General features: G+C 48.9%; 1 pseudogene; it reads left to right on the top strand.

The window, feature by feature from the left end:
* The first annotated feature begins 4165 nt into the window (after positions 1-4165).
* The window catches only part of LOC105740846, a 25569-nt pseudogene continuing 21266 nt past the window's right edge, over positions 4166-8468 (top strand).

Genomic DNA, 8468 nt, shown 5'->3' with positions numbered 1-8468 from the left:
TCTTTCTACTTTAAAGTGAACTCAAAATGTAGAACAGGTGGATTTTAGATGGCCCGGCTTGGACCAAGGCAAACAGCAGCTGCCAGTGAGTGACCTTCCTCCGGATTGCGCCTACTCGTCTCCCTGTATTCTTCCCACTTCATGTCCCAGGGCTTGGGTAGAGGCAAGATCTGTCTTGACCTGGCTGGCAAGGTTTTCTTTCTGTGACTGTAAAATGTAGGACAGAAGATTCAACATCAATCTACCAAATGAATGTTACAGGAAGAAGTTCAAAACTTAGTATATATGAAGCCATATGGCTTTAGACAAATGCATACATCTCCTGGTAAAACCAAAGCCCACTCCTTGGACTTCACATAAGTGGACTTCAGTTACAAGATGGGCAGAATGGATATCAGGATTATTTAATCGATTGGGTTCTTGTTAACACATTCTTGCTTAAGGTGACCCATATTGCTTAGTAACAGCTAAAGCATTATAAATGAAAGTAGAACTCAATAGAATGATTTTTCCTTGGTAGAAATGTCCAAAAGGAAAAAAGAATTACCTAAGTAGCAGTGTTCACTGGCCAGTGGGGCCTGAAGCATGTGCAATCATAACACACATGCGTAGAATACTTACCATGGAAGGCAAGAACTTTGTGGAACTTGAGGAATAGCCAAATAACATGCTGCTAAGCTTGGCAAGTGACGTGTTAGAGACACAAGCTAGCGTTTGTTTTGGGGCCCACTGGCTGTGGGGGCAGGCCTGCATGCACAGACCCTCCTTGGCCCAGCTCCAGGCTGGAAGGCAGGTGCAGGAGGCTGGAGGAGCCTGTCTAGCGCGGCAGGCTGAGCCCCGCTCTTTTACCCCCAATGACACATCTAAGTCTCACAGCATCTCTCTGAGATGGGAGTGATTATTACTCTAATTTGCCAAGGACATTTTAGAGATCCTGCAATATTGTGAGCAGAGTTTACCATTGTGTAGATTTTAATGATGGCTTATCAATTTAGTACAGAGATTAATTTTTTTTTTTTTTTTTTTTTGTGGAACCAGGGATTGAACTCAGGTCCTTGAGCTTGCCAGGCAAATGCTTATTCCACTGAGCTATCTCCCCGGCCCCAAGATTAATTTCTTTAAGTAAATATAAATTTAATTTTAAGGGATCACCTCTCAAATGAATAATCATATTTTGTACTTGTTAATAGAAACCAATGCGGAAGACTTCATATTTTGAAAGAGAAGGATGGTGGAGAGCAACATTAACAGTGTGTATATTTTCAGTCTTTCCTGTTCAAATTATTTTTGTTTCCCTTAAGATTTTAATCAGTCTTACCTTGTAAGCTAGTAACGAGTATAACTAGTGGTCCAGATCTACATGAACTCAATTTCATACTTACAATTTTAGGATTAGTATGTGTGTGAAAAAAACAGCTTTAAAGTTTGAGTGTAATGACAGCTAAAACAACATCTGTAGGGATCCAGGATGTTAGGTAAGGTCAACTTGCGATCTTACGATCTTGTGACATTGCACAAGGAAAAAGAAAGCATCCATTCTGGAAAGGTGATTTGGCTCTAGATTTTACTGTGGATTGTGCAGAACAGTGGTGGGCGACCTTTTAGAGACCAAGCGCCCAAAATGTGACCCAAAACCTGCTTGTTTATTGCACAGTGCCGGCACTGCTCCTCTGTGCGCTGTCACCCGACGCTTGGCTTCTGGGGCAGTGCTGGGGTGGCTTGGCTTCCGTGCCGATGGGGAGGGCTCTGTGACCCACTGTGGGGCAAGGCTGCTGGCCCGCCACCGCTGACATAGACCCTGTAACATTTGTTAAGGTGATCGATATATAAAGTGCATAAAGCAAGATGGTAATACATGAAAAAAGACCTCCTTAGAAGACGACCTGCTCAAGGGATAGTCTGTTTGCTCCCTTCACTGATGAGGCCTTCCTGGATCTGAACTGATTCCGCTAGCAGAGTTGAGCTGGGTGGTCAGTGCAAGGGGGCTGCAGAGCAGTAGTGACTTGCGCAGCAGATCCGGCCCTTCAGCCGGTCGGGGTTGGCAGTGCCAAACCTCTTCCCGCACTGTGTAGACCTCAGGGTTCTCCCGGTTCATTCTCAGGCTCACATTATTAGCTTTTAGCTTCCCCCTGAGGGCTAGTTAGAAAGGCAGTCTCTGCTAAGCAGAAGTAGGATAGCTTTCAGTTAGCCAAGAAACGATCTTGAGTAGTCTCCTTAGAGGCCTGAAATCTATAGTCAAAGTTAAATTACAAATATAAATATATCCCTGAAATTACCTTTTAATGAGTTACACTTCCATCATAACCCATTTGGGGTAATGCAACAGTTGTTTCAGAAAGGAGATAATCGTGGATTCTCTTGAAGTATTCTGTTGAGAGTGTTTATTATATTTGATAGGATTTCACTAAATGCAAAAGCGAGAGAAATACTGCGTGTCCGTGACCCTCCCAAGAATAGATCTGAAATTGCTGTCGTTTTCCACAGAACACGCCTCTACCTGGCACTTACCACTTGAAAACTTTTCTTGAAGAATCCCTATTAAATCCAGTGGTAGCAACCTACAATTTTAAAAATGAAGGAAGGAGAAAGCCTCCTCTCGTGCACAGAAACAATCCAGTCCTGAACGATCTTCCGCTGTACAAGCCGCCTGACTTCCTGGACCTGCTAAAGAAGCAAGGGGCCACGTACGCGTTCAAAGACCAGCCCCGGCCCAGCCCCAGCACCCTAGTTGACAAAGATAAGGTAAACACTTGCCCGCAGGTTGATTTTTGTGGGAAAGCAAAAGATTCCTTGTGCCAGGAGTACGCATGTCCTCCTATCCTCCCTCCACCTTTGTGAGAAGTAGGAATGTCTTCGTGTATAGAAGCCGAACAAAGGGCTGCTTCATGCGCAGATGTTTCTAGTGAGAGGAACTGGGAATTGAACTCAGGCCCTCACGCTTGCCCGGCAAGCGCTTATTCTACTGAGCCATCTCCCTGGCCCCTGCCTCTTTAAACAGTTGATCTTCTTTTAAGCAGAAAACTGCCCTCCTGGTGAGTATCCTTATTATAGTATGGCTGTCTCTGTGTACCACAGAGAAGTTTTGTTCTTTGCTGGAAAATTTTTTTTCTCTACTCAGGGGTAGCACACACATGATGTTCTAGGTTCAATTTCAGCACCAAAAAATATATTTTTTTTTCTTGTAGAAATGAGCCCATGGTGACAGCACACTCAGATTCAGCCCTCAGCACCCCCTTCACTCCTGGCCGTGGTCATACAGAGCACAGCCATGCTTCCAGCCCTGGGCTGGGCTCTGTGGTGGGAGTGTGCTCCTGCCCCAGAAATGTTTAGGGCAATGTAGGACCAAACCTACCAATGCTGAGGTGAACACTGCAGCAGGAAACGCCAAGGGGGAGCCCAGCGTGGGCTGGCTGAAGGGCTGGAAAGCTCCCTGGATTACGTAGGACTTGACTGGTCCGTGACTAATACAAGGTTCTTAAAGATCATGGCGTCTCTACACATATTGTCTTAGTTTTGTGATTCTTTCTTTCTTTCTTTCTTTCTTTCTTTCTTTCTTTCTTTCTTTCTTTCTTTCTTTCATGTGCTTGGGATTGAATCCAGCACACTAGCACATACAAACACTAGATTCTATTAGGGCTTTCCTGGCCTGGTGTCAGGTAGCCTTGCCACTGGTCATTGTGCCGGGCCCCAGCCCTTGACACGCTGATTGTGAAGAAGCAAAGGGCCCAGAATAACCAACACAGGGTTACAGGAAAATGAAGCAGAAGGACTGTACTTCAGTAACATTGTGGGCTTCAGTTATCAAGACATTGTAGGACTGGTGAGATCGCCCATCGGACTAAGCGCCTGCTTAGGCAAGCACAGGGCAGGGACCAGTGTTTGATCCCTGGCACCACATGCCACACCAGCCCCGGCCCTGGGTGTGCTGAGCTGACCACCAAGCCCAGGCATGGGGGTGCACGCCTGTGATCCCAGAGCTGGGGAGGCTGAAAACAGGAGCATCACCATAAGTCTGAGCTGTCTAGTGAGACCCTGTACCAAATACTTAAAAAAAAAAGACTGTGGTATTGGCAAGAAATTGACAAACGGATCAGTGGAACACGATACAGAGCCTATAAATAAATCCACACACAGCTGAGGGCCCCTCCTGACTCGGCGCGGCAACATGGACCAGATGGCCAGCTCTATGAAGCAGGTGCCTAACCCGCTGCCCAAGGTGCTGAGTTGGCGCGGGCTCGGCGCGGGGCTGGAGGCTGCGGAGCGGGAGAGCTCTGAGCGGACTCAGACTGTCAGCATCAATAAGGCCATTAATACGCAGGAAGTGGCTGTGAAGGAAAAACACGCCAGAACGTGCATCTTGGGCACCCACCATGAGAAGGGGGCTCAGACCTTCTGGTCCGTCGTCAACCGGCTGCCTCTCTCCAGCAATGCCATGCTCTGCTGGAAGTTCTGCCATGTCTTCCACAAACTTCTCCGTGATGGACACCCAAATGTTCTGAAGGACTCCCTGAGATACAAAAATGAATTGAGTGAAAAGCAGGATGTGGGGCCACCTGAGTGAGGGGTACGGACAACTCTGCAGCATCTACCTCAAACTGCTGAGAACAAAGATGGAGTACCACACCAAAAACCCCAGGTTCCCAGGCAAACTTCAGATGAGTGACCGGCAGCTAGACGAGGCTGGGGAAAGTGACGTCAACAACTTTTTCCAGCTAACAGTGGAGATGTTTGACTACTTGGAGTGTGAACTGAATCTCTTCCAAACGGTGTTCAACTCTTTGGACATGTCCCGCTCCGTGTCAGTGACGACAGCTGGGCAGTGCCACCTTGCCCCGTTGATCCAGGTCATCCTGGACTGAAGCCATCTCTATGACTACACTGTCAAGCTTCTCTTCAAACTCCACTCCTGTCTCCCAGCCGACACCCTGCAAGGCCACCGGGACCGCTTCATGGAGCAGTTCACAAAGCTGAAGGATCTGTTCTTCCGTTCCAGCAACCTGCAGTACTTCAAGCGACTTATTCAGATTCCCCAGCTGCCTGAGAACCCACCCAACTTCCTGTGAGCCTCAGCCCTGTCGGAACACATCAGCCCTGTGGTGGTGATCCCAGTGGAGGCCTCGTCCCCTGACAGCGAGCCAGTCTTGGAGAAGGATGACCTCATGGACATGGATGCCTCCCAGCAGAATTTATTTGATAACAAGTTTGATGACATCTTTGGCAGCTCATTCAGCAGCGATCCCTTCAATTTCAACAGTCAAAATGGCGTGAACAAGGATGAAAAGGACCACCTCATCGAGCGACTGTACAGAGAGATCAGTGCGCTGAGAGCCCAGCTGGAAAGCGTGAAGACTGAGGTGTGCGCTGGGCTGTCCTCTGCTTCACCAGCACGGGATAGGTTTTAACCTTCTAGTTGTATCTTGCAGACACATCCAGGGCAATTTAGTTAGTAGAAATGCCAACACCAAAAGAGCCTCCTGTGGTCTCCATTAGATCATTTCAAATCGAGCTAGTGAGATAGCTCAGTGGACTAAGCGCCTGCGTAGGTCCAAGCGCAGGGACCAAGGTTCGATCCCTGGCACCACACAGGGCCTCGCTCACTGAGCCGGCCAATGAGACTAGGTGTGATGGTTTAGGCTTGTCATCCCAGTGCTGGGGAGACTGAAAATAGGAGGATCACTAGGAGTCTGAGATACATAGTGAGACCCTGTACCAAACACATAAAAAAATAGAATTCATTTCTGTGTCATGTCACCGTGGACAGCAGCTAGGCTGGGTGCTGGTGTCCCTGGCGGCCACAGTCACTACCTGCCCAGGGCTACACTCCCAAAGACAAGTTTTTCTCACTTGGCCTTACAAAGAATTTAGTTTGGGAGTGTGGAGGCTGTTTGTTGCCTTGGGTGCTCTATATGATGTGTGATTGGAAAAATACAGCATTGTTTTATTTAAAAAAAAAAAATAAATAAATAAATCCACACAAACATATCAACTGACCTGAGACAAGATGCCAAAACAATACAAGGCAGAAAATACAGGGTTTTTTTTTTCAACCAATGGTTCTGGGATAACTGAACATCCACAGCTGCCTAAAAATTCTAAACACATCTTAAACTCTTCACAATAATCACTCATTGCTGGTGGGAATGCCACGTGGTGCAGCCATACTGGAAAAGTGAAAATTCTGTGTGGCCTGTAATGGCAGATTCGCATTGTATGGCATTTGTCCAAACCCTTAAAATGTGCACCACCAGCTGGGACCAGACGCAGCGGTGGACTTCGGGCAATGATGACCTGTCTGTGTAGGCTCCTCAGCTGTGACAACCGCCGCTCCGGGGAGGGCTGCTGGGGAGGGCCGCGCATGTGTGGGGAATCTTGGTACCTTCCTCTCAGGCTTACTGTGAACATAAAACTTCTCTAAACAAAGTCTTGGGGTTTGCATGTGTGCGTGTGTGTGTGTGTGTGTGTGTGTGTAGTCACACTGAACCTCGTAGTTTTTGTGTTTGTTTTTAACCTCATTTTGCCTTTGTGATATTGATGATGCTGGTGCAGCATAACTGAATCATACAGCCACACTAACATTATCCTGCTATATTTATAACCTTAAGCTACTACAAGATTTGGAAGGAAAAAAAATGCTTTTTTCCGCAGACAAGGTCTTACTAGTAGTTGAGGCTGGCCTTGAACTCACCGTCTAGCCCAGGCCAGCCTTGCGCTTGCAGTCTTCCCCCCTCCACCTCTCAAGGGCTAAGAATGCAGACATGAACCACCATGTCTGGCGGGTTTTGAGCCACCTAATCAGTATGTGTTGAAAGGTTTCTGAGCACCTAATCAGTATGGATTGAAATGTTAATTAACTAGAATCAGATATTTGTAAACATATTTTCAGAGCCTTCCATTTTTCATTATAAAGGCACTGAGGAGCATGTGTGGGGATTAGAAGCGTGTGTGTGTGTGTGTGTGTGCACGCGCGTGTGTGCGTGTGTCCGTGCGCGCGTGTCCTCTGGACCCAAGAACAACACAGCCAGCCCTGCAGTGCACAAGCTTAGCGATGCCTAGCGAGGCAGCCTCCCGGCGGGTGGCCAACTACTCCAGACGGCGAGGGAAAGGTCCGCCTGCCCTCAGCCAGGTTAGATGGTAATAAAGGTGGGCAGTGCCCAGCACCGTGCCCGGCTCGGCTGCTGCGGGCGTGGCGCGCCGCGCAGCTGGAGGCTTCCATGAGGCTTCTGCAGAAAGCTTCTGTGAAATCGCAGGGAGTGGAGGCAGAAACCCTGGCTTTAAAGCTCGAGGTTTCTGGTTCTCTTTTCTCTCAGGCGTTGGGGAAAGAGAAGGAGAAAGTGAAGGTGGAGGCCGGAGGGAAGGCGGGGAAAGACGCAGAAAAGCTCTCTCTAAAGTGAACTGAAAATAAATAAATAAATAAAATAAAGTGAACTGAACCGAGGCCCCGGGGAGATAGCTCAGGGTTCTGAGTTCAATCCCCGGTACAAAAAAAAAAAAAAAAAAAAAGCGAACAGAAAGCAACATCCAAGAGTCCTCATCCAAGTCCAGGAGCAGCGCATGTGGCCCCACACAGGCGCCCTGCAGGAAAATGCCTGGGCGCTCGGCGATCCTGGCGTCCCGAGCAAGGAACCAGGCGCGGGTGCGGCGGGACCGGGAGGGAAGATTTCAGTCTGCGGCTGTCACTGCGGCCTCACGAAAGCTGCCTCTGGGACCAAAATTGTTACTAAGGTGGGAGAGACAGCGGCTGGGAGACCCGGAAGGCCGCGCCTCGCTGAGAAGAGTAGGGATGCTAGGGGAGCGGCCTCCCGGCCGGGAGCAGCCTTCTGGGGATCCTCTGCTCCAGCGTGGCCGCCCGGGCCCTCTCCTCCGGCTCTCCCTGCACAGATCCTCCCTCCGCCTTCGCTTCTGACGCCCCCGCTGCTGCTCAGACCTCAGGGCCACTGTCCAGGGCCCAGGAACCGAGAGTCCGCAGGGCGCGGGCCCCGAGGTCCCCAAGCGCAGGGACGCGGTGTCTCGGGAGGCACGCTCCCGGCTGCAGAAGGCCAAATCCTAGAGAGCCACCCTCGCGGCTGGTCACCCTTATTGTCTTTATCTCACCCTACTTCCTTGATTTTTTACTTTGTCTCAGCACTGACGCCGCCGCTTTCTGTGGGGATTGTTTCTGCCCGTGGCTTCCCTTGGGCTGCCCAGGGACCCTGTCTCTTCCTCTCCACTATGCTAGTAGGATGTAGGTCAAGCCACAAAGGTGAGATTTGCTTAATCTAGTAAACTCAAGTGTAACCCATTAGCTGGCTGTGGTGGCTCAGACTCCTAATTGCAGCACTCTGGGAGGCAGAGGCAGGAGCCGCACAGGTAGGAATCCATCCACCCTGGGCAATTTAGCAACTTAGCAAAACTTCCAGAATTTTATTTTTTTTTAATTTTTTTTTTTTTACATTTATTTAGTGTGTGTGTGTGTGTGTGTGTGTGTGTGT

The sequence above is a fragment of the Octodon degus genome, unplaced genomic scaffold, assembly GCF_000260255.1.
Source record: "Octodon degus isolate 3935 unplaced genomic scaffold, OctDeg1.0 scaffold00020, whole genome shotgun sequence".
Lineage (NCBI taxonomy): Eukaryota > Metazoa > Chordata > Mammalia > Rodentia > Octodontidae > Octodon > Octodon degus.
Note: the sequence above shows the minus strand (reverse complement) of the source record. Positions and strands in the feature narration are given on the sequence as shown.